Below are 19,385 nucleotides of genomic sequence, written 5' to 3' on the forward strand. Positions count from 1 at the left end.
ACTGTGACATACTGAAAGGGGTTGTAAACCCTCATGTTTTTTCACTTTAATGCATTCTATGCATTAAGGTGAAAAAACTTCTCTCACTGACCAGCCCCCTGTTTTACTCACCTGAGTCCTGTAATTCCCACGCAGAGACGCGCTCTTCCTCTCTGCCCGTTGTCTCGGCTCTTGATTGGATAGATTGATAGCAGTGCAGCCATTGGCTCCCGCTTCTGTCAATCAAATCCAATGACATGGACGCAAATGCTGGACTAGGGAGCGCACCCGTAAGGTAAACCACCGGGAGAATGCTTCTCCTAGGGGGTTATATGATGCGGGGACCCCAGAAGTTGAGGATCGGGGCCACTCTGTGCAAAACGAACTGCACAGTGTAAGTAAGTATGATATGTTTGTTATTTTAAAAAAAACAAAAAAACAAAGCCTTACAATCACTTTAGGGAGAGCATGATCCCCTCCCTTTGGAGACTGGGCCGCAGGGCAGTATTCCAACATGATAACGACCCCAAACACACCTCCAAGACAACCACTGCCTTGCTAAAGAAGCTGTGGGTAAAGGTAATGGACTGGCCGAGCATGTCTCCAGACAAAACCCTATTGAGCATCTGTGGGGCATCCTTAAACGGAAGGTGGAGGAGAGCAAGGTCTCTAACATCCACCAGCTCCATGATGTCGTCATGGAGGAGTGGAAGAGGACTCCGGTGGCAATCTGTGAAGCTCTAGTGAACTCCATGCCCAAGAGGGTTAAGGCAGTGCTGGAAAATATTGGTGGCCACACAAAATATTGACACTTTGGGCCCAATTTGGACATTTTTCATTTAGGGGTGTACTCACTTTTGTTGCCAGCAGTTTAAACATTAATGGCTGTGTGTTGAGTTATTTTGAGGGGACAGTAAATTTACACTGTTATACAAGCTGCACACTCACTACTTTACATTGTAGCAAAGTGTCATTTCTTCAGTGTTGTCACATGAAAAGATATAATAAAATATTTACAATAATGTGAGGGGTGTACTCACTTTTATGAGATACTGTATGTGTATATATATATATATATATATATATATATATATATATATATACATACACAGTGGGGACGGAAAGTATTCAGATCCCCTTAAATTTTTCACTCTTTGTTATATTGCAGCCATTTACTAAAATCATTTAAGTTAATTTTTTTTTCCTCATTAATGTACACACAGCACCCCGTATTGACAGAAGAACAGTGCCAGTACCTGATTTTCTCCACACATACCGCTTAGAATTAAGGCTGAAAAGTTCTATCTTGGTCTCATCAGACCAGAGAATCTTATTTCTCACCATCTTGGAGTCCTTCAGGTGTTTTTTTTTTTTTTTAGCAAACTCCATGCGGCCTTTCATGTGTCTTGCACTGAGGAGAGTCTTCCGTCGGGACACTCTACCATAAAGCCCTGACTGGTGGAGGGCTGTAGTGATGGTTGACTTTCTACAGCTTTCTCCCATCTCCCGACTGTATCTCTGGAGCTCAGCCACAGTGATCTTTAGGTTCTTCTTTACCTCTCTCACCAAGGCTCTTCTCCCCCGATAGCTCAGTTTGGCCGGACGGCCAGCTCTAGAAAGGGTTCTGGTCTTCCCAAACGTATTCCATTTAAGGATTATGGAGGCCACTGTGCTCTTAGGAATCTTAAGTGCAGCAGAAATTGTTTTGTAACCTTGGCAAGATCTGTGCCTTGCCACAATTCTGTCTCTGAGCTCTTCAGGCAATTTGTTTGACCTCATGATTCTCATTTGCTCTGACATGCACTGTGAACTGTAAGGTCTTATATAGACAGGTGTGTGGCTTTCTTAATCAAGTCCAATCAGTATAATCAAACACAGCTGGACTCAAATTAAGGTGTAGAACCATCTCAAGGATGATCAGAAGAAATGGACAGCACCTGAGTTAAATATATGAGTGTCACAGCAAAGGGTCTGAATACTTAGGACCATGTGATATTTCAGTTTTTCTTTTTTAATAAATCTGCAAAAATGTCAACAATTCTGTGTTTTTCTGTCAATATGGGGTGCTGTGTGTACATTAATGAGGAAAAAAATGAACTTAAATGATTTTAGCAAATGGCTGCAATATAACTAAGAGTGAAAAATGTAAGGGGATCTGAATACTTTCCGTCCCCACTGTATGTATATATTGGCCATAGAGGGTAGAAATGCACATCGTACCATTATCATCACCCTGCACGTTACATTATATGCAGTCATATGAATATATTATACATTAATGATTATACAGACTCATTGCAGATGGGCTATAGAGGGCAATAGTTCATAATATTGTAGACCAGTGGTTCCCAACAATTTTTCACTTGACTTACCACTTGGCAAAATTGTACCCCTTGGCAGCATCTCCATAAATTGTCCCATTGTTCCCCTTAAAGCCCAGTTCCATAAATTGTTCCCCTTGGCAACCTCTTTCCACTATTTGTACCCTTTGGCAGCCCATTTCTGTAAATTGTACCCCTCGGCAGCACATTTCTATAAATTGTTCCCCTTGGAAGCTCATTTTAAAGTGGAGTTCCACCCAAAAGTGGAACTTCCACTTTAAGCACTCCTGGCCCCCTTATGTGCCACATTTGGCATGTCATTTTTTTGGGGGGGAGTGGGTGCTTAATTTTGAGTGGAACTTCCTGTCCCACTTCCTGCTTCCAACTACGGGCCGCCTAGGCGACTCCTCCTCTCCCCCTAGGTGGCATCTCCCTCTCGGCAATCTTCTGGGACACGTCACAGGTCTCAGAAGTTTGCCTGTCCACTGGGAGAGCGCATCATGACTCGCGCATGCACAGTGCATGCCCGGCCGTGAAGCTGCAAGCTGTCACGGCCAGGTGCCCACTGTTTCAATGGAGTCAATGCAGAGAGGAGCGAGGCTCGGTGCGGCCGCATTACTGGACCGTGGGACAGGTGAGTGTCTGTTTATTAAAAGTCAGCAGCTAAAATTTTTGTAGCTGCTGACTTTTAATTAAAAAAAAGGCCTGGAACTCTGCTTTAATAATCTGTACCCCTTGCAGGCAATTTATATAAATTGTTGCCCTCGGCAGTCCATTTCCATCATTTGTGCCCCTCGGCAGCCCATTTCTATAAATTGTACCCCTTGGAAGTTAATTTCCATATATTGTTCCCATTGGCAGTCCATTGCCATACATGTTTACCCTACGGCAGCCCATTTTCATAAATTGTACCCCCCGGCAGCCTCTTCATATAAATTGTACCCCTCAGCGGCCTATTTTCATAAATTGTACCTCTAGACAGCCCACTTCCAAAAATTGTACCCCTTGGTAGCCCATTTCTATAAATTCTACTCCTCAACAGCCCATATCCATAAATGGTACCCTTCTGCAAAACATTTCCATAAATTGTACTCTCAGCAGCCCATTTCTATGAATTGAAAAAGCAGAAGAGAAGCACCTCCAGGTCAGAACCAGTTTAAAAGCTTTATTACACAAAACATGGAAAAAAGGCAAGTTGAGCACAGATCCCTCTAGTAGTGTTGTCACTGCGTGTATGCCTGCAAGTTGGCTCAAATCCAGGGGAGAAAGGGGAGACAAACCCGTCCAGCAGGTTGTGTGTATTCCGTCCCTAGGATGAGAACGAGGCTTGGCCCGTGTGTGTGATGGAATGCAGGCCTCCGGCACGGTGACGTCACTAGTGATGCGACAACGTTTCGGCGCATGTGCTGTGTATATCACAGGCGCGCGCCTTCCTCAAGCGTTGAGGAGAAAAACTCATAGGAGCCTTATATGTGCCCAATGCAGGGAACCATCTAGTGGAGATTATATATCATTACTCACCTCATTACGCACCCCTTAGAGCAGTGGTTCTCAACCTTCCTAGTGTCGTGACCCCTTGATAACATTTCCCAAGTTGTGGGGACCCCTAACAGTAAAATTATTTTCGTAGCGTGGGTTGTCAGCACCCAAGGCAAGACAAGTAATTTGCGCCTCTAACCCACGGACGTTTAGCGCTCCCTGAGTCCTTTCCACTCGTACAATATTAAAACCCCTTTTGGTATTTTAGAATGTATCACTCTTTCTTTGTTCTCCTTTCTTTCCCTTTAATCTCTCTCTATCCTAATTTCTTGTTTTTTTTTTTCTCCATCCCTCTCTCTCGCCGTCTTTCTTATTCTTTCTCTCCCTTTTTCTTTGTTCCTCCCCCTCTTTTCCTCTCCCTTCCATGTGCTCTCTATTTTTATTCCTTCTCTTACTCCTTGGTGGGGGGGTGGGGGGAATGGGATGCGTGGCAGTGCTGGCGGGGAGTTCTGATCAGCCAACTTAGGTGCTCTTGATCAAGGTCACCTGCTGATCTGAGAACTGAAGTGGAGACTTTTAATGGCAACTATAATCACAGGTAGTGTTAATCACTATGTCTCCGACTTCGTAGTGTCTCGTAGCAGTGACACCTATGCCAAAATCAGGAGATAGGGTCTCCTCCAGCCCCTCCCACTTCACATTCCTAACCAGTCAGCTGACCTCTAGTCTCTGCCCCCCAGCCAGAGGCTGAGTGGGCAGACGTGGGCTCCAGGGACAGCCCTGATGGGCGGCTGCAAAAAGGTTGGGAAAGCGGTGCGGGATTTAGGAACAGCCCAGGATTCGGTGGCCCCTGGCAAATCCTCATTCGACCCCCGAGGGGGTCCCGACCCCCAGGTTGAGAACCACTGCCTTAGAGGAACTCCACGGACAATGACATGAAATATTAAAAACTGTTTGGGAATAGAAAGGGGAATGGGATGGGAGGGAATAAGTTATTATTATGAAATAAGGAATAAAAAGGGGGGGGGAGGGGGGGACAAGGGAATAAAATTATTTTGGGAAAAGAGAGGGGGGGGGGAGAGAAAGGGGAGGGGAGGCACCGGGGAAATAAAAAATGATAATTAATGATACTTTAAAATTGTTGTGCCTGTTATATAGGAAACCAGTAAGAGAATTGTATGCAAATATGTACACTGACCTTTGCAGAGACATTATATGTGGAATAGTATATAAATAAATAATTAATAGACATAATAATAGAAACAATGGGGGACATAGCAGAATGGATGAGTAAAAAATATATATAAACCATTTTGCGACAAACAATGTGAAGCATAATAAGCATATACCATGACTCTAACTAGGTAAAAATAATAATTATAAAAGGGGAATGCAAAGGTGAAAAAGAAGAAATGAGGGGAAAGGAATGAATGTGGGTCTAAAATAAATAAAATTCAATACATATATATGTATTAACGCAAAAGGTTTTTAACATGAATTAGGTAATGTGTAAGTATATATTCCTCTGTCTACTTTGGAATATAACTGAAAACACAGGATAAAAGAAGGAGAACTACTGAGGAGAGAGATCAATGAATAATCGTGATAGAATCGTGGACAGTTCCAAGGTCTCATTGATTCCCCCTGGGGACAAAGTGTCGAGGGAATATATCCAGTATGTTTCTCGTTCACACAGCCTAAAAAACCTTTCTGCTTCAGAAAGGTTTTTCGGCATTTGTTCCAAAACCCACACTTTTAGGCCATGAGTGGAACCTTGCTGACATTTTGAAAAATGGCGAGGGACACTATGTTTATCTTTCCCTTCCTCAATCTTCCTGCGATGTTCGCCAAACCTTTGTCTTAAAGGGCGAATGGTGCGGCCTACTTATAATAGCTGGCAGGGGCAGTATAGGCAGTAGACCACAAAATCAGATGAGCAATTGTAAAACTCATTGATGTCGTACGTCTTGCCTTTGGTGGAAAACTGTTTCTGGCCATGTTCCACAAATTCACAGGTTTTGCACAGGGCTTTTCTGCACTGAAACATGCCGAGTAGTGGAAGTAGGCATAAGCATGGGCTGGGTGATGTGGATAAGGGTTGTGTGGTTAGTGCTAAATTGAGAGATAAGGGATATCCTGAATCCCTTATGCAAGATGCATATATGCATTACCTATCAGATAACCCTGCACAGGGCAAGAAAAAAGTAGCCACCAATCAGTCGGTTCGTTTCATCACCAGATTTCACCGGGATCACAAAAGTATGGAAACTATCCTCAAGAGGCACTGGCCAATACTTCTGGAGGATCCCCATTTAAAGACTCAATTGCCCAAATTCCCCATTGTGACCTATAGGAGAGCACTAAATGTCAAAAACAAAGTTGCCCCCAGCAAACTAAAACCCTTATCTGTGGGATCTGTGGGTTAGGGCCAGGACACCCTTAAGTAGATGCAATGATAATTGGCAGACTCCGAGACTTCTATAGGTAGACAGCCATAGAGTGGAAGACCTCCAGCTGGACACCACTTCTGTATAGGTAGGACCGCTTTCTCCTATGGCAACAAATCTTGTAACAGTCACTAACGGTACTTGTACTTAACTATTGGTAACACAGAATTGTTCTCCTTGCACGCTACAGTTGCTGAATGTAGGTCTTCACTCACTGAGCTCCCAGTCTCTCATTAGACTCTAACACCCAATCGCCACTGGATCCCCTGAGCTCTTCCACTTCCATTACTCAGTATCTTTCTCAAGCATCACCCCCGCTTCCCTGCTGGGTCCCTGGCTTGGTACTCACAGATACTCCTCAGGTGTCACCTTTGCTTTCCTGCTGGGTCCCTGGCTTGGCACTTGCTGAAGTTTTCCCACTTCTTCACTGTCCCCAGCTGGTGAGAAGACTGCTCTGGTACTGACTTCAGCTTACTCACAATGGTCTCCGGTAACAAGGTGGATAGTCCCTTAGTGGCGACAGCTTCCCCTTTACCCCTGACTTCAACTGATTCCCTGTTCAACTGTTATTCTTGGTTGGGTTCCAATCCTGCAGTTCCAACCCTGCGCTGCTTCTCCTGCTTCTGGATAGGCTCTCAGACAGCCTAGCAGCCAAATATCTCCGGGATAGGCCCCAGGCTTCCGGCCTAGCAGCCCAGGGCAGCATAACACATGTCCACCCAGACAGCCGTTCAGGTGGCACAGAGCCCCAATCACCTGACTCCACCCAAATAGGCTCTTCCAGCAAGCCAAGGGACTAAAGAAACCCCCGCCAATTGGCTGAGACACCCCATCCATTCATAACCTGACCTTGCTAAGCCCTTGTCTATCTAATGTCACCAGCATAACACCACCTAGAAGAGGGAAGGTGCATCAAGCAAGTCCAGAACTAGAGAGAAATCAGTGGATCTACTAACAATTTACCAGGGCAACTACTGCCTGGCAAACTAAATGTACTTAGCAATCCTGCCTAAACACCAGGGTGCTAGATCAGTAACAGAATGCTAAGGTAATTTACTTACTTCAATTGCAGATTCACAGTGTAATGTTGTTAACTGACTCTGGCTTCTCAACAGGCTCTCTCCTAGTTTAAAATGTGTTGGACCACTAGCAGGAGTGTTTTGGAGAGACATCTGGTGGACTCTGGTGTGGGCAGAATGATGCGGCAGTGTAATGGTCACACAGAGGTCTGTCAAAAAAGGTAGTGGGCATTCGGGTACCATAAGGCTCCTCTCCTTATTCTTACAGTGCACTGGGCATTATTGTGTAGAGTGCTGCAGTGCACAACATGGCCCTGGCCCTGGTGATTGGGTGAGCCGCAGCTGCACAGACTCAATAAATGAAAGGGGGGTTCACTGGTTGGATGAGAAGGAGATCGTGAGGTCAATGGCCCTCCTCTCCACCTTCCATTTATTTAGAAAAAATGTAAGGAATCTGTGAATGGTGCCTAAGTCAAGTAGGTTACTATACAGCAAGGTAGCCAGAAGACAGGATCTGTAAGACAGTGGCAATTACTGAAGTAGCAGTGACTACTACAGCATGCAATATGCAATAAAATCAATACATGGAATTAAGCTATATTGATTTTCTGCAGATGGGGCACAGGGAGAAGACAAATATGATTGATGATCAATGACTAAACTGACTCACAGCACATGGCTAGAGAGGGCAGATGAGCATTTTATTTCTCTATCACTCTACTGAACATACAGTGGGGACGGAAAGTATTCAGACCCCCTTAAATTTTTCACTCTTTGTTATATTGCAGCCATTTGCTAAAATCATTTAAGTTCATTTTTTTCCTCATTAATGTACACACAGCACCCCATATTGACAGAAAAACACAGAATTGTTGACATTTTTGCAGATTTATTAAAAAAGAAAAACTGAAATATCATATGGTCCTAAGTATTCAGACCCTTTGCTGTGACACTCATATATTTAACTCAGGTGCTGTTCATTTCTTCTGATCATCCCTGAGATGGTTCTACACCTTCATTTGAGTCCAGCTGTGTTTGATTATACTGATTGGACTTGATTAGGAAAGCCACACACCTGTCTATTAGGAAAGCCACAAACCTGTCTATATAAGACCTTACAGCTCACAGTGCATGTCAGAACAAATGAGAATCATGAGGTCAAAGGAACTGCCTGAAGAGCTCAGAGACAGTATTGTGGCAAGGCACAGATCTGGCCAAGGTTACAAAAAAATTCCTGCTGCACTTAAGGTTCCTAAGAACACCAGTGGCCTCCATAATCCTTAAATGAAAAACGTTTGGGACGACCAGAACCCTTCCTAGAGCTGGCCAAACTGAGCTATTGGGGGAGAAGAGCCTTGGTGAGAGAGGTAAAGAAGAACCCAAAGATCACAGTGGCTGAACTCCAGAGATGCAGTCGGGAGATGGGAGAAAGTTGTAGAAAGTCAACCATCACTGCAGCTATTCACCATTCAGGGCTTTATGGTAGAGTGGCCCGACGGAAGCCTCTCCTCAGTGCAAGACACATGAAAGCCCGCATGGAGTTTGCTAAAAAACACCTGAAGGACTCCAAGATGGTGAGAAATAAGATTCTCTGGTCTGATGAGACTAAGATAGAACTTTTTGGCCTTAATTCTAAGCGGTATGTGTGGAGAAAACCAGGCACTGCTCATCACCTGTCCAATACAGTCCCAACAGTGAAGCATGGTGGTGGCAGCATCATGCTGTGGGGGTGTTTTTCAGCTGCAGGGACAGGACGACTGGTTGCAATCGAGGGAAAGATGAATGCGGCCAAGTACAGGGATATCCTGGATGCAAACCTTCTCCAGAGTGCTCAGGACCTCAGACTGGGCCGAAGATTTACCTTTCAACAAGACAATGACCCTAAGCACACAGCTAAAATAAATAAGGAGTGGCTTCACAACAACTCTGACTGTTCTTAAATGGCCCAGCCAGAGCCCTGACTTAAACCCAATTGAGCATTTCTAGAGAGACCTAAAAATGGCTGTCCACCAACAATTACCATCCAACCTGACAGAACTGGAGATGATCTGCAAGGAGGAATGGCAGAGGATCCCCAAATCCAGGTGTGAAAAACTTGTTGCATCTTTCCCAAAAAGACTCATGGCTGTATTAGATCAAAAGGGTGCTTCTACTAAATACTGAGCAAAGGGTCTGAATACTTAGGACCATGTGATATTTCAGTTTTTCTTTTTTAATAAATCTGCAAAAATGTCAACAATTCTGTGTTTTTCTGTCAATATGGGGTGCTGTGTGTACATTAATGAGGAAAAAAATGAACTTAGATGATTTTAGCAAATGACTGCAATATAACAAAGAGTGAAAAATGTAAGGGGGTCTGAATACTTTCCGTCCCCACTGTAGGTGTGCGCAGCCTATTGCATTAGGGTGTGCACCCCAAAGCTCAAACACACATGTCTTTCTCTCCAGCCTCAGCTGCACTGGACAGTGAATGAATAGGAAGTGCTCTGTGCTGAGCAGCTTCCTGTTCATTCTCAAACTAAAGAATAGTAAACACAGTGAATGAACACAGTGAGTGAGTGTGTTCATGTAGAAATGGAAAGCTCTGGTAAATTACATAGTTACTAGCCCCTTCCCCCACTCTGTGGGCAGGGGGGGGGGCAAACGGGGGAATCTGCACTGCACATAGTGTTTAGAGTGTGCCCAGGAACATCTGGCACACCCCCTGCGCACGCTTATGCTACTGAATGATGTGTTCAACACATACAGAATGCAGTGCAGTACAGAGGGCAGATCTCTTCACATAGATCATACAAGACTTGACAGCGGATTACTGAAGGAAAGTGTTGTACTTTAAGCTTCATGCAAATCTACAAGTATACTATTGACTCACTGTGTATCATTGCATGTAGACCAGAGAGGGCATAAGAGACGAACATTACCACAATGTCACACTCATCATTATGCTATTTGCAGTAAAAAAATAGATTATTGACTTGGTGCACATGGATCATATTAGGTATGAGAACAGAATATTGCAGGACCAATGACAAATTATATACTAATACTGCACTATCAGTATACAGGGAACAGCTGAACATTGCTATATCAAGCTTGAGCCAGAACTCCAGGGATGTCTTCCTCTGCTTTTCAGTGCAGACCAGCTATACCACAAATCACCCTTTAGCTACACTTCTTACTTAAAGGCACAGTCTTTGTTTTTGTAAAAAAAAAAAATAATAATAATAATATATGCTCCCATATTACAAAAAGAAAAAAAAAAGTACATTTATTAATTTCCTACATTTGAACCTGCAAAGTATTGCAACCATGATCAGTGGCTTGTAGGTTCAATACACAGGTTCCTGCAGACTAGTCCTCCAGCCCCAGGTCCATACAGAGGTGTGGACCTTCTGTTATGGAACTGGAGGAAGTATCAATGGACCAATTGTGCTCCATTGAGAACTTGACGTCCCACCACTGCGATGGCAAATTGGACTTGTACCTATCCCCCGCCTTTTGTTTAATTTTTTCCCCTCTTTAGCTGCTACATCCCCTGCTACGCAATGGTGGTCATTGGTGTGAACAATGTTAATGTTAACATCAATGTTAATAGCGAAAAGCTAGGTACGTGCCTGATTTTTTTTTTCTTTGGGTGTTCATAATGATTTTTCTTCTTCTTGATGTTTGCTTTTATGTATCATCCTAAAGTGCATTAGACTGACACACTGACCTAATGTTTTGCTACTGTAGGCAAGGTCACCTCTCACGAGGATGACCCCAATTCTCTTTTTCAGCATTTAAACATGTGTTTAGGACCAGGGTGCTACGAAGAAGTTTGTCCTCCCTTGATTGATATTAACGTTGTATGCAGTCTCTGATCGTTTCTTGTGCCATGTCCACAGTCTCTTGTGCCGTATATGCAGTCTCTGAAGGTTGGGGGGGGCACCAAAATGCACCTTCGCCTAAGTAGACAAAAATCCTTGCACCAGCCCTGGGTATACATGTACTTAAAGTGGATGTAAACCCAATGCCATCCTTTCTTAACTACTCCCATAGGGGTTATCTATAAGGATATACATGCCTCCTGCATGTATCTTTACCTGTCAAATGTCTCCCCTCTGTCTGTTATGAGACCCGAAAAACTGCAGATTCTGTGGGTGGGTCTGTTGTCTGGAGCTCGGTGGGTGGAGTCGTGATGTCAGTAGACTCCCCGCCCACCTCTACACTCCCCTTGTCAATATGCATTTTCTCCTGTGTATTTCTAACTGAAGTTCTGCTATGATCTCTAACATCCAATGAAAAGACAGGAAAGTAACCACATGACTTCAGCATGCCAAATCATGCTGAGGTGTGGAACAGCCAATCCTTGCAGAGCTGCTGAAGAAAGGAGTGGGGGAGGGAATTAAAAAATCATGCCTGTGTCTTAGGCTGTCACTCACAGCAAGGGGGAGTATTTGACAAAGTTTTTGTCAGTTTGTTAAGATTTCTCTCACTGAACAATAAAAGAGGATTGCTCAGAGATGGATTAACTCTGTGTGGCAAGACTGGGCTCAAATGATAGGAAATCTAATACTCTAAAGTATGATTAACCGCTTGCCGCCCGCCATATAGCAGAATGATGTCGGCCAAGTGGTTTCAATACCCTGACTGGACGTCATATGACGTCCTCAGGATATTGAGCCGCTGCGCGCCCCCGGGGGCGCGCATCGCGGCGATCGTTGTTGCAGGGTGTCAGTCTGACACCCCGCAACACCAATCTAGGTAAAGAGTCTCTGACGGAGACTCTTTACCATGTGATCAGCCGTGTCCAATCACGGCTGATCACGATGTAAATAGGAAGAGCCGGTGATCGGCTTTTCCTCACTCGCGTCTGATAGACGCGAGTAGAGGAGAGCCGATCGGCTGCTCTCCTGGCAGGGGGGGTCTGTGCTGATTGTTTATCAGCACAGCCCCCCCTCGGATCCTACCCAGGACCACCAGGGAAGCCGCCCAGGACCACCAGGGAAGCCGCCCAGGACCACCAGGGAAACCAGCCACACTGGACCACCAGGTATGCCCCGTAGACCCCCAGGGAAATACTGATCTGTGTAAAGGCAGCTGCCAATCAATGCCCAGGCAGCTGCCAATCAGTGCCCACTCCCATGCCTACCACTGCCAGTGCCACCAGGGATGCCCATCAGTGCCGCGTATCAGTGCCCATCAGTGCCACGTATCAGTGCCCATCAGTGCCGCCTATCATTGCCCAGCAGTGCCGCCTATCAGTGCCCATCAGTGCCACCCATAAGAACCCATCTGTGCAGCCTTTCAGTGCCCATAGGTGTTGCCTAACAGTGCCCATCAGTGCCCACCAGTGCCACCCATAAGTGCCCATCAGTGCTGCCTATCAATGCCCATCAGTGCTGCATATCAGTGCCACCCATCAGTGCCGCCTACCAGTGCCCATCAGTGCCGCATATCAGTGCCCATCGTCAGTACCCGTCAGTGCCCGCTCATTGGTGCCACCTCATCGCTGCCGCCTTATCAGTGCCCGTCAGTGCCGCCTTATCAGTGCCCATCAGTGAAGGAGAAAACTTACTTATTTACAAAATTTTTAAACAAAAACAAAAGCAAAACTTTTTATTTTTTTCAGAATTTTCGGTCTTTTTTTATCTGTTTCGCAAAAAATAAAAACCGCAGAGGTGATCAAATACCACCAAAAGAAAGCTCTATTTGTGGGAACAAAATGATAAAAATTTAGTTTCGTACAGTGTTGGATGACCGCGCAATTGTCATTCAAACTGCTACAGCACTGAAAGCTGAAAATTGGTCTGGGCAGGAAGGTGTCTAAGTGCCCTGTATTGAAGTGGTTAAAAAAAAAAAAAAAAAAATTTCGGGTTTACATCCACTTTAATGTAAAAAAATGCATCTGATGCTGGGTCCCCTTTAATGTAACTAAGGCTTTTTAAAAGCCATTGAACTCTTTGGAGTAAATACCCAGATAACAAGGATAACTTGCCAAACATTTGTGGCAGTGTTAAATTGTAAGTCTTGTTAACTCGCTGCACATTTTCACTGGCAAGTTGTACACTTGTAGAGCACTTGAAGCACAAGTTCTAGTTGACACTTTTCCAATTTGCAGCAAATTTGCGTCGCAAGTCTCTAGGAAGAGCAAAGTTGCAATAGTGAGTCTACAGCAAGCATACCTCCCAACTTTTTGAGATGGGAATGAGGGACACCTATCAGCAAAAGTATGCAGGCATAGGACACACCCCTTGCCACGCCCCCTTGAAGGAGAATTGCACAAAAAAACAAGATTGGTTAAACCCACAAATGTTTTTTTTACCACTACTATTCCTTTATATTGTCTTTTGGAAATTACAAATGCAGCAATTTAGAAATCAGATGAAAGGTTTAGCGCTGGAAAACACTTTTTGATAGATAAAAAGTGCATTTTATATACAACTATATAGATCAGACCAAAATGAGGGACAAATGAGGAGGAAAGTGGGACAGGGGGACATTGCTCTAAATTAGGGACAGTCCCTCGAAAAAAGGGACAGTTGGGAGCTATGACCAAGAGCTCTGCATGTAGTGGGATGACTATTACACAACATAACTGAACCAGAACTTACAGAATGTTTGCAAAGAAAGAAGATCTGGAGTCATGCAATGTGGACTTGCTGAAATTGTGCAACAAACTTGTGAAGCCTGGCAAGTCTAGTAAAAGCTTAGCAAGTCATTTTCAGACATGCAGCTCAATTGCTTGCTATCTGGGTATGTTTATTTGCAGTCCCCTCACTGTGAATAAGAAAAGTTTTTTGAACCATCCAACATTAGGATCTAAAGGGCAGCAAAGTTGCTTAGTGATTAGCAATTCTGCCTTGCAGCACCGGGGTCCTCGGTTTGAATCTGCATTGAGTTTTCATGTTTTCCATGCGCTCCCCACTCTCCAAAGACATGCTGGTAGCTTAATTGGCTCCTGTTTAACCTGGCCTTAGTATGTGTATATATGAATGCGAGATAGGGACCTTAGATTGTAAGCTCCTTGGGGCAGGGACAGATGTAAATGTACAGAATGTAAATTGTTGGCGCGCTATAAATGCCTGAAATAAATACACTTTGTTTACAAGCTACTACTTGCTAAAGGTTGCTCTGGTGCAACTGAAGGCTAAGTTCACTTTTTTTTCTCTAAAGTACAGCTTCCCAATGTACCTCTGTTGCAGAAAAGAAAAAGATGTCCCTATGTTCTAGGGCAGGCTTACCTCAGCCTACAGTTTCTTCCATAGAAAACTCCTTGACTTCCTGGTATCTGTCCTACAAATTGGGAAAAACCTTAGGAGAGCGAGGAAGTTTTGCAGCAGCTGACCTCTGCTGATAGATTGTTTTGTACTTTTCCTGCTCCTTGCATAGATTATTCATTTGGCAGAGTGTGCACACTGGAGCAAATAAAGGAGCTGAGCGATCACAACACAGCCTATATGGAGCAGAGCTGTAGTATTAAAAACTGGAGAAGTGTGTCCCTGGAAGTCTGTAAAGCTCACAATATACTATACAATCTGGTTATACAATCTCTGTACAAGTTCCTTTAGATTTACCAAAACTATGTAATAGGAGGACCCACCTGAACAATGTATTCAGTTTGTATCAGGCATGCTTTTGCACTAAATAGCGGATGGTAGATCTAAAGGAGATTGTAGAATCAGATTGTACAGTGTATGGCCACCCCAAAGGAAAAAGTAGGAAAGTGGGTGGAAATAAAAGAAGAGGTGGTATTTTAATGAGGACGGTGTGGTCAAGAGAGGTAAAACATGCTCTATTCTGTGATGCAGTAAGGCAATGCATGGTGGGACATGAAGTTTCCTGGAAATTATGAACAGGGAGGTGCAGACTCAAAGCTGACATGGACTAGGTAAGGGAGAGATGAGCACGCTGGGATGGCTTGGGCAGAAAAGACATTAGAAAAAGCTTCTATTTATTATTAAAATTCTGCCTGAAATGGTGAACTTATCCTTTAACTATAATAAAACCCCCTGGATGCATCAATAGTACCCTGCTAGAACTCATGTCATTGAGCCTTGATCACTGGAACTGAACTTCTCAAGCTGTATCCTGCAAATTATCACAAGACATTAGATCAGCCAGATCCTGACAAATGACAAATAAACAGAATGCAGCTTCAGCAAATGTCACTAGAGCACTCAAGATGATGTAGCTGCTATCTAAGGCTTACTGCTGTGCCCCCACATGTACATAACACATCCCGACTCAACACTTCATTTACAAAAATAAATCTATCGTCTGGATGCTGCCTTGTCTTGTTATGGTAAGTGTCTTTTATAAAAAAAAAAAAAATTCCACTTTCGGAAAGAAAAATGAAAAACCTCTACAAGGTCTCAACACTGTTGATTTGTAGGAATGTCCTGCTAAGTACTCTTTTACAATGGCGGTTGAGCAACTGCTGCGCAGCCCGTATCTCATGCAGACTGAACACCTGGTTTTAGGGCTGCCATTAGAAATCACAGGCCCTCATAAGCCTACCTGACAGGGCCGCCCACCTGACAGAGACATGGACTGAGGCCAACCACCCCTCATCATAGCCTGCAGGCCACCAGCGTAGAAGAAGGAGGCGGCATGCACTTGGCACCGTGAAGAAATTTGGGTATAGCAAAATTGTGCTAACAGTGGGAGGGATTTAAAACTTTTACAAATCACAGGGATCAAAAGTATGTAGCATACAGAGTGCAAGTGTCTGGAGCATGTAACATATAGAGTTTAGGTATGAAGTATAAATAATGTATAAAAGTACAGAGGTCAGGAGTATGTATTGTACAGTATGCAGGGGTCAGGAGTGTGTAATGTACAGAGTCCAAGATTCATCAGTGGGTAATGTACATAGCTCAGGGGTGAGGAGTATGTATAGTACAGTGTGCAGGGGTCAGAAGTGGATAATGTACATAGTTTAATGGTCAGGAGTGGGAACACAGAGATTGCAGGGGTCATGAGTGAGCAATTTACATAGTGAAGGGGTCAGAATTTGTTAATATACATAGATTAGGGGGTCAAGAGTGGATAATGCATAGATTGCAGGGGGGCAATAGTGCATAATGTACATAGTTCAGGGGTCAGGACTGGATAATATACAAGATTCAGGGGTCATGAGTGAGGAACATACAAATTACAGGGATCCAGACTCTTTACAGAGTGCAAGGGTTAGGAGGGGGTATTACACAGGCAAAGGCTGCAAAGGCAGGAGATGGGGGTGTACACACACAGCAGCTGCAATACTCTGCATTGTGGCACACCAAATATGATCCCCTCCATCATGGCTGCAGCCACTGATCAGTGTATTTTGACAGCACCGGGAACTGTTGTCAGAAAGTCCTGGAAGAGAGTATTCCTCCATCTACCCCGCTTGTGTGGATAGAGGAATTGTTTTTTTTTCATTCAATCTACTGTCTGAACGTAAAAAAAACTACCCCCAGCCTTAGATGATCTCATACTGCAGATTTATGACTATATGGCTAAAGGTACAGGAAGTGTGCTGCTATTTCTCAGAAGGAATACAAGACAAAAGGATAATCTTACAGGTTACTGCTTAAGTACAATGTACAATTAACATTTCTAGATGTTCCCAAAGCATAACAAAGATTCATTTTTGAGTTGAGGTCTACTTTAGATTCTTCATTCACAGATTCCTGTCAATGAAAGACGTGGCGATAGGGGCAGCGCCCTGCACAGCTGCGTCAATTTTGAAAAGTGAAAATGGACGAGGAGAGTACGTAGGGGGGGTTGCTTGTCAGAAATGACGATGGTGTTCGTACAGTCAGGTCCATAAATATTGGGACAGCAACACAATTCTAATCTTTTTGGCTCTATACACCACCACAATGGATTTGAAATGAAACGAACAAGATGTGCTTTAACTGCAGACTTTCAGTTTAATTTGAGGGTATTTACATCCAAATCAGGTGAACGGTGTAGTTTTTACAACAGTTTGCATATGTGCCTCCCACTTTTTAAGGGACCAAAAGTAATGGGACAGATTAACAATCATCCATCAAACTTTCACTTTTTAATACTTGGTTGCAAATCCTTTGCAGTCAATTACAGCCTGAAGTCTGGAACGCATAGACATCACCAGACGCTGGGTTTCATCCCTGGTGATGCTATGCCAGGCCTCTACTGCAACTGTCTTCAGTTCCTGCTTGTTCTTGGGGCATTTTTCCTTCAGTTTTTTCTTCAGCAAGTGAAATGCATGCTCAATCGGATTCAGGTCAGGTGATTGACTTGGCCATTGCATAACATTCCACTTCTTTCCCTTAAAAAACTCTTTGGTTGCTTTCGCAGTATGCTTCGGGTCACTGTCCATCTGCACTGTGAAGCGCCGTCCGATGAGTTCTGAAGCATTTTGCTGAATATGAGCAGATAATATTGCCCGAAACACTTCAGAATTCATCCTGCTGCTTTTGTCAGCAGTCACATCATCAATAAATACAAGAGAACCAGTTCCATTGGCAGCCATACATGCCCACGCCATGACACTACCTCCACCATGTTTCATTGATGAGGTGGTATGCTTTGGATCATGAGCAGCTCCTTTCCTTCTCCATACTCTTCTCTTCCCATCACTCTGGTACAAGCTGATCTTTGTCTCATCTGTCCATAGGATGTTGTTCCAGAACTGTGAAGGCTTTTATAGATGTTGTTTGGCAAACTCTAATTTGGCCTTCCTGTTTATGAGGCTCACCAATGGTTTACATCTTGTGGTGAACCTTCTGTATTCACTCTGGTGAAGTCTTCTCTTGATTGTTGACTTTGACACACATACACTTACCTCGTGGAGAGTGTTCTTGATCTGGCCAACTGTTGTGAAGGGTGTTTTCTTCACCAGGGAAAGAATTATTCGGTCATCCACCACAGTTGTTTTCCGTGGTCTTCCGGGTCTTTTGGTGTTGCTGAGCTCCCCAGTGCGTTCTTTCTTTTTAAGGATGTTCCAAACAGTTGATTTTGCCACACCTAATGTTTTTGCTATCTCTCTGATGGGTTTGTTTTGTTTTTTCAGCCTAATGATGGCTTGCTTCACTGATAGTGACAGCTCTTTGGATCTCATATTGAGAGTTGACAGCATCAGATTCCAAATGCAAATAGCACACTTGAAATGAACTCTGGACCTTTTATCTGCTCCTTGTAAATGGGATAATGAGGGAATAACACACACCTGGCTATGGAACAGCTGAGCAGCTGTGGGACATTTGACTTCACTGCATTGTGTTTACTTACCTGTCTTTTTTGCACCTTATGTTTTTTACTTATTTATTGTAAAGTTTATGTTCATTGTGTTTGTATTTACTTAATTGTGGGATTATTTAAACATATTTACACATCAATGCTATTTGCACTTGCACTTTAATCTGAAGATTTTAATTTAGCAAATATAACCAGTCACCCAACAGCGCAGCACCACCATTTTTTCATTTTTTTTTTTTCTTCACTTTGGCCAGTACATGCTCCAGCCATTCCATTCAAGGTTCTTACTGGATTTTGAGCGTTGGTGACCTTATATAATATGAAGGTCTATATTTCTGATGTGCATATCATATACAGTGGGGATCGAAAGTTTGGGCACCCCAGGTATAAATGTGTACTAATGTGCATAACGAAGCCAAGGAAAGATGGAAAAATCTCCAAATGGCATCAAATTACAGATTAGACATTCTTATAATACGTCAAAAAAAGTTAGATTTTATTTCCATCATTTACACTTTCAAAATTACAGAAAGCAAAAAAATGGCGTCTGCGAAAGTTTGGGCACCCTGCAGAGTTAATATCTTGTACTGCCCCCTTTGGCAAGTATCACAGCTTGTAAACGCTTTTTGTAGCCAGCCAAGAGTCTTTCAATTCTTGTTTGAGGTATCTTTGCCCATTCTTCCTTACAAAAGTCTTCCAGTTCTTTGAGATTTCTGGGCTGTCTGTCACGCACTGCTCTTTTAAGGTCTATCCATAGATTTTCAATAATGTTGAGGTCAGGAGATTGTGAAGGCCATGGCAAAACCTTCAGTTTACACCTCTTGATGTAATCCCCTGTGGATTTCGAGGTGTGTTTAGGATCATTATCCATTTGTAGAAGCCATCCTCTCTTTAACTTCAGCTTTTTCACAGATGGCATCAAGTTACCATCC

The sequence above is a fragment of the Aquarana catesbeiana genome, linkage group LG01 (assembly GCF_042186555.1).
Source record: "Aquarana catesbeiana isolate 2022-GZ linkage group LG01, ASM4218655v1, whole genome shotgun sequence".
NCBI classification, from domain to species: domain Eukaryota; kingdom Metazoa; phylum Chordata; class Amphibia; order Anura; family Ranidae; genus Aquarana; species Aquarana catesbeiana.